Source organism: Gymnogyps californianus, unplaced genomic scaffold, assembly GCF_018139145.2.
Source record: "Gymnogyps californianus isolate 813 unplaced genomic scaffold, ASM1813914v2 HiC_scaffold_49, whole genome shotgun sequence".
NCBI classification, from domain to species: Eukaryota; Metazoa; Chordata; class Aves; order Accipitriformes; family Cathartidae; genus Gymnogyps; species Gymnogyps californianus.
This window is the reverse complement of record NW_026114389.1, coordinates 197157-203156: the sequence shown is the minus strand read 5'-3', so window position 1 is coordinate 203156 and position 6000 is coordinate 197157. Positions and strand designations below refer to the sequence as shown.

Sequence of the window (6000 nt, the reverse complement as noted above, 5' to 3'; positions counted from 1 at the left end):
CTCTCTGTATGCCCAGCAGGCTACTGCAGAAGGGGAGCAGCTCTCGTGGCTCTCGGAGAAGAGACTCCTGTCGCAGCGGCTGGAACATCTGCAGCGAGCAGTTGCAAGGCTGGAAGTTGAGAAGACTGAGCTGAAGCAACTCAATGCTGAGCTCAGGAGGACTCTTGAGCAGGTAAACCAGGCTTTCACTGCCTCTGCAAAGCCTCACGGTCCTCTGGAACACAACCCCTTTCCACAGACAGCGCTCTGGAGTCCTCTGCTTGTTTCCTTCCCTCTCCCACCTCCCCCTGTGGACACACACGTCCGTATTTTCTCTCTCCTGGCACCCCACTGCCTTCACAAATGCACATTCACTCCGGTACCACCCTTCTTGCCCCAGTGGCCCCATACGCACACACTGGACACTCTTGTGTCAGGATCTGCTTCCTCTCGCTCTTTCTCTTCCGTAGTCTACTTGGAGTGCTTTTGGCCCCCAGGCGTTCTCTGGTGCACTTAACGGTCTCTGAGCAGACACCTCCTTGCCGTGATGTCCAGAGGTCCTTTTGCTCCTTGTTTGGTGGCAGGTTTCTGTGACCCTTTCTCCTATCCAACGTGCAGGTGGAACGTGAACGGAGGAGACTGAAGAGATACTGTAGTGGTCGGTCGCTGCCAGATGCGTGCGGATTTTCTCTCTCCGACCAGCACAGGTGCCTGCTTCTCGACAGGTGAGAACAGACTCTTACTTGGTGGGAGGAGGCTCTGGCCATACAGAGGAACAACGGCAAATCCCGGTGGCAGCAGCCCCCCGGTATAGACCTAACGGCAGTCGAATATAGACCATGGCCCTGGCCAGACTGGAGGCCAAAACCAAATCCTTGCGTTTTCTTCACAGGAGGAGTCTCACACGCGCTGCAGTCGTCGATTAGCTGAGTTGCAGAACCAGGTGAGGAGGAGGAAAGCTCTCATCACAAGCTGCTGGGGCTGTACTCATGGGCACAACTCTGCACGCTGCTACAGCCCGAGGCTTGTTTGGCTGTCAGGGAGCGAGTACACCAGGCGGTGGAAATACCCAGTCAGACCCATCTGTTGGCCGTGGCCAAACACCATCATTCACCTAGGTCTAGTCTCTGGCTTGCCTAAAGGTGGGAGAGGGATTGGAGGAAATGCAGAAAACTGGAACTCGCCGGAAAAGAGGGAGTATTCTAAGGCTGTCAACTCACCTGGTTGACTCCTCCTGTTTTCCCTTGGCTCAATTACCAGTGGAGCTTGCATCATATCACTGCGCGTTCCCCTGCCGGGCTGGCTGCCTGAGTTTCAACATCTAGTCTGCTCTGGCAGATCAGGGTCGCCCTTTTGATCTGGTTTGGCTTTATGTTGACAGACCTTGGTGGTGTAATTCCAAGGCAGCAGGTTCCATAAGCCATAAAACTCCTTTAGGAACTGCTTCTGTTATTTGAGTTCGCTTGCCAAGAAAGAGTATTTTCATGTTCCTAGCCTGAGGTTGGGGATGGCATTCCCGTGGGGAGCACAGCCCTCGGCGAAGCACACGTCACTTGGAAAAGAGAGGAGAACCTCTGACCTGAGCTGTGCTCCCCAAAACAGCAAAGCCCTGAGCGCTGCTCCCAGTGCTGGCATCTCCTCCACCCCAAAGCAGGCAGAGGGCAACATGCCAGAGCTGCTGTGGCCGCACTGCACTGCAAACCTGGGAGGAGGTGAGAGCAGCTGGGTCTCTGCCCCCAAAAAGCCCAGCAGGCACAACCCCGTGTTGCTAGGAAAGAAGAGAGTTGGAGGAGTTCAAGGCCTCCGCAGTCCTTTAAGGCTCGTTTCCCCCCTGGGCTTGGTTCATCCAGTTCTGCTCTGCTCATTTGTGAAATGCTCTGAAGGGAGGAAGAATGAGCGTTTTCTCCCTTTTCGTGTGCTAGCTGTCAAGTTTTGCAACTAGATCATAACAGAACAGCTCTTCAGTACCTTGTGTAACCAGTGGTGCTCCTGCCGAGGACAAAGCGTGTGGAACCGAGGCGGCAGTAGCCCAGATCTCTCCTTTGAAAAAAACGAGCTGGGTTACTAAATCCTGTAGGAACCTCTGTCTTTCATATACATGGAATGTCTCGGTGGTGTACGTGTGAATGGTATGCCGGAAAGAGACTCGAATTGTTGATAGTCTCAGGTCAGTTCAGGGTGACTCTGGGAACCTGTTAGTGCCCATTCCCCAAGTGGGACAAAGCGTTTGTCAGGGCTGGAGTTAGAGGGTGCGTCTTCCCTGACAGCCGGAACCGTGGAGCTGCGGATGGTCCTAACAGCGTGGGCTTGTCTGAGCTCGGCCTTTCGCCTCTTTCAGGTGTCCCTTCTGCAGACGCAGCTGGCGCAAGAACGCAAATGCAAGCAGGACTACATTGAGTGCTGTGCAAAGACCAGCCAGGAGCTGTCAGACCTTCACCGAGAGCTGTCTTGCTCCTTAGCAGCTGTGGTCAGGGAGCCCGAAGCTGCTGTTCTGGAGGCAGAGACTCGGAAGCTGGCTCAGCCTCTCTGAGCCTTCTTTTCCTGTAGAGGAGCAGCTGCAGCATCACGGGGTTCCTGTCTCGTGCCCTTCCCAGGAATGCATTACGTTTTGCTGTGGGAAACGGGCTGCGTTTGTTCTCTTTGCCTTTGCAAGCATCTCCTAGTGACGGTGGTTTTTAAAGTTTTTTTGAATAAAAGGAATTGTGCAGGACCGCACTTTTTCAGTAGGAAAAAGCAAGGGGTGGGTAAATTGGTGGCTTAGGAAAAGAGGATGCTGTTCTTTTACTTGCGCAAGTCAGCTATTGGGAGGTGTCGTAGGATTGAAGCTCCTGAGTTCATGGCCGTTCCCTGTGAGGAGAGGGGGAAATGGAGGTGTTCTCAAAGGAAGGGGAAGAGTACACGCCAGGGATCGAAGGTGGGGCACGAGAGTGGGATTTTTTCCTTCCCTCCTTTCCCTCCTTTCCCTCCTTTCCCTCCTTTCCCTCCTTTCCCTCCTTTCCCTCCTTTCCCTCCTTTCCCTCCTTTCCCTCCTTTCCCTCCTTTCCCTCCTTCCCTCCCTCCTCCCTCCTTCCTCAGCACAAAAAGCGGCGGTACTCTGCGAGCGCTTTGCTCTCAGCTCTGTCGCCGCGACAGCCAGCCGGAGGGGCAGCCGGCTGTTCTCCGAAGGGCGTTAGTAACCAACTGCAGGCCTGTCAAAGAGGGAGGCAGCGGATGGGCTGGGGAGGGCGCGAAAGCCAGTGAAAGCCGCTCCCTGCAGCAGCTTGCCTCGGGGTCGAGCCCTCTCCAGCTACCGATCTCGGCCAGTCCGCGTCTCTCGGCGTCCTTCCGAGGCCGGGGGCCGTTGGCAGGCGGGCCAGAGGAGGGCGAGGCGGCAGCGAGGAGCTTCCCGGCCCGGAGGCGACCGGGAGCGCAGCCCTCCCGCCAGCCCCTCGGCCGGCTTCGGGCCGCGCTGCCGGGCGAGCCCGGGGCGGTGCCGGCCCGGCCCCGGCAGGCGGGTTTGGTTCCGGGCCGCGCGCGCCATGGCCTCGCTGTGGCGGCTGAAGCGGTTCGATGCCTTCCCAAGCCCTGGAAGACTTTCGGGTCAAGACGTGCGGGGCGCGCTGGGTGAGCGGGCGGGGTGAGGGCGGCGGGGGCCGGCGGGCGGGCCCGGGCCTCGCCGTGGGGCGGCGGCCGCCGGGGGGGCCTTGCGGGCCGGCGCTGGGCGCGGAGGCGGCGGCGTGCGGGCTGAGGGGAGGCGGCGGCTGAGGCGGCGCTGAGGGAGGCGGAGGCGCGGCGGAGGCGAGGCGGGCGTGCGGCCGCGATCGGCGGGGCTGAGGGCGGCTCTCGTCTTCCCGGCAGTGACGGCTGTCAGCGGGCTCATCGTGGTGCTGCTTTTCTTCTCGGAGCTGCAGTACTACCTCCCCAAGGAGTGAGGAGCGGCGGCGGGGGGGCGCGGGCCGCGCCGTGCTGCCTCCTGCCCGCCGTGCCCCGGCGGAGAGGCGGCCCTGCGGGCCGGGGCGGCCTGCCGTGGCTGCGCACCCCCGCCGAGCCGCCGCCTCCTCCGCCGCCCCTCCGGGCTGCCCCGCAGCAGCTTCACCCGCCGCAGATGGGTTTGGGGTTTTTTCTTTCCCCCAGCCGGTGGCCTTGACGACGGGAGCGGGCTGCCCTCCCCCCGAGAGCCGCCCTGCGCCGAGGTGCTTCGATAGCAGGCCGAGACCACAGACCTTGGCAGTCTCCTTTGTGAAGAGGGATCGCAAGGAACTGTGCTGATGCTGCAGGGGGAAGTGGATTACATTTCAGCGTAACAGCTTCTGTGGCAGCTGGAAACAGTCCTCCTTGTACACCGAACCAAACCCCGCCTTTAGGGTGCTGCAGTGTGCATCTTGTTCCCTGTACGTCACTTGGCCCCAGCCATATGCGCTCTTCCAGTCTGGCACATTCTTATCCCCCTGGCTGAAAGAGTCTGTATTTTCCCTGGCTGACTGGTGACTCGACCCTTAAGCCTAAACTTGCACCTTACTACATTTACTTTGTGTGTGTGTGCATACCTGATAAACCTATTTTAGTTGATGTATCAGTTAGAAGTTGTAGTAAGCGGTCCTTGGCTCCATAAACATCTCCTCTACAGTATTTGCATGTTATGACTCATCCTTGTACTTCAATACAAACCAGAAACGATTCTGGCAAAGTGCTGCAGTCTAACAGTAATACTGTCCTGACTTTTCCAAAACATGAGCTCCTTCTTACCTTTACTGGGAGACAGTGTAGTTCTGTGGATCAGCATAAACGAAATTTGTTGAGTTGTTATCACTGGATTTAACTTTTCTGTTGTTGAAGTTGAAAGGCTAAACTAAGCCAAGAGCTGAACAATCGGTAGGTTTCTCCTGTGAGGGTTTCTCCAGTTGTCATGGGAATGTGGTGATAGCGTTCTTACTGCTGTGTCACTGAGCAGCCTTTCTGTATTCGCAGGTTGTGACATTACAAATTTAGTGTCTGGGGACAACAACTATTTACCATTTTGTGTAACAGGTCAGTATCCGTCACAGTGTACTGACTGGGTCTGCTTCAGACAACATTCTAACAAAGCCTTTGTGCAAGTAACGTCTGATGGACGCTCCAGGAAGGCTTACAGATAGCCGGTTCTTTCTCTGGAGGCTGTTCTTGAGATGACAAATGCTACTCTGTTAATTGGTCTTATTTCACACCTCAGCAGGCTCTATGCATACCGTTTCAGGTGGGCTTTGGGTGCAGGATGCACAAGTTCCAACACAAAATCGTTGCATTCATGTGTAGAACACATTGTGCATTGTGTGTAGAGCAAAACGCGTACAAGATAGCGTTTCTAGACATGTCTCATCACTTTGAATCCTCTTTTCTCTTAGAGCTGGGGAAAGAAGAAGTGTTTGATCCAAACTCTTTGGATGCTGATGGCTGCGAGAGCTGTTGTGGGGCGGAGTCAGAGGACGTTTGGTAACCTTTACACCTTTTTGTATCTTCTTAGCACTTGAATTCATAGTGTTCTGTTGCATGCACTTTTTTTTTCCAAATGTCTGTGAAGGTCTGTGCAATGAAATGCTGGGCACGTGTTCAGAGAATGATGAGAACTGTTGTGGGTTTGGTATGCCTTTGGAAGCTGCAGAAAACAGAAACCTGTTTTTGTGGTGACCAAGGTGTTATCCAGAGGCAGAAAAGTAATGAAGAAAGTTTGCCATTAACGCTCCCTCCCGTTTTGACAGTCTTGCCCTATAAACAGAGAAGAGGAGGAATAGAAACAGGCAGATGCTTTGTTCACATGGGGAAGTTCCAAACTGCTCAGAGCTGTGGGACACTGATGTGGTTTTTGTAGCAAATTTCTTTGCCCAGGAGTGATCTGACTGTCTAAATGGACGGGCAGAGCCCTCTTCAGACCCAGGAACTGCATGCAAACAGCTTGCATCCTCATGCCAAAATCTCAAAAAGCACCTCAAGAAGCTCGAGCTCCTTCAGGAGCATTAGGCCACCTTTCAAGGTCCAGTCCCTGATGTTGCTTTGTTGCTTTGTTGA

At 55.4% G+C, this 6000-nt stretch overlaps 1 pseudogene; it reads left to right on the top strand.

Annotated features, from left to right (window-relative positions):
* LOC127028921 (centrosome-associated protein CEP250-like) overlaps positions 1-2691 on the top strand; it is a 56093-nt pseudogene extending 53402 nt beyond the window's left edge.
* Positions 2692-6000: the final 3309 nt, after the last annotated feature.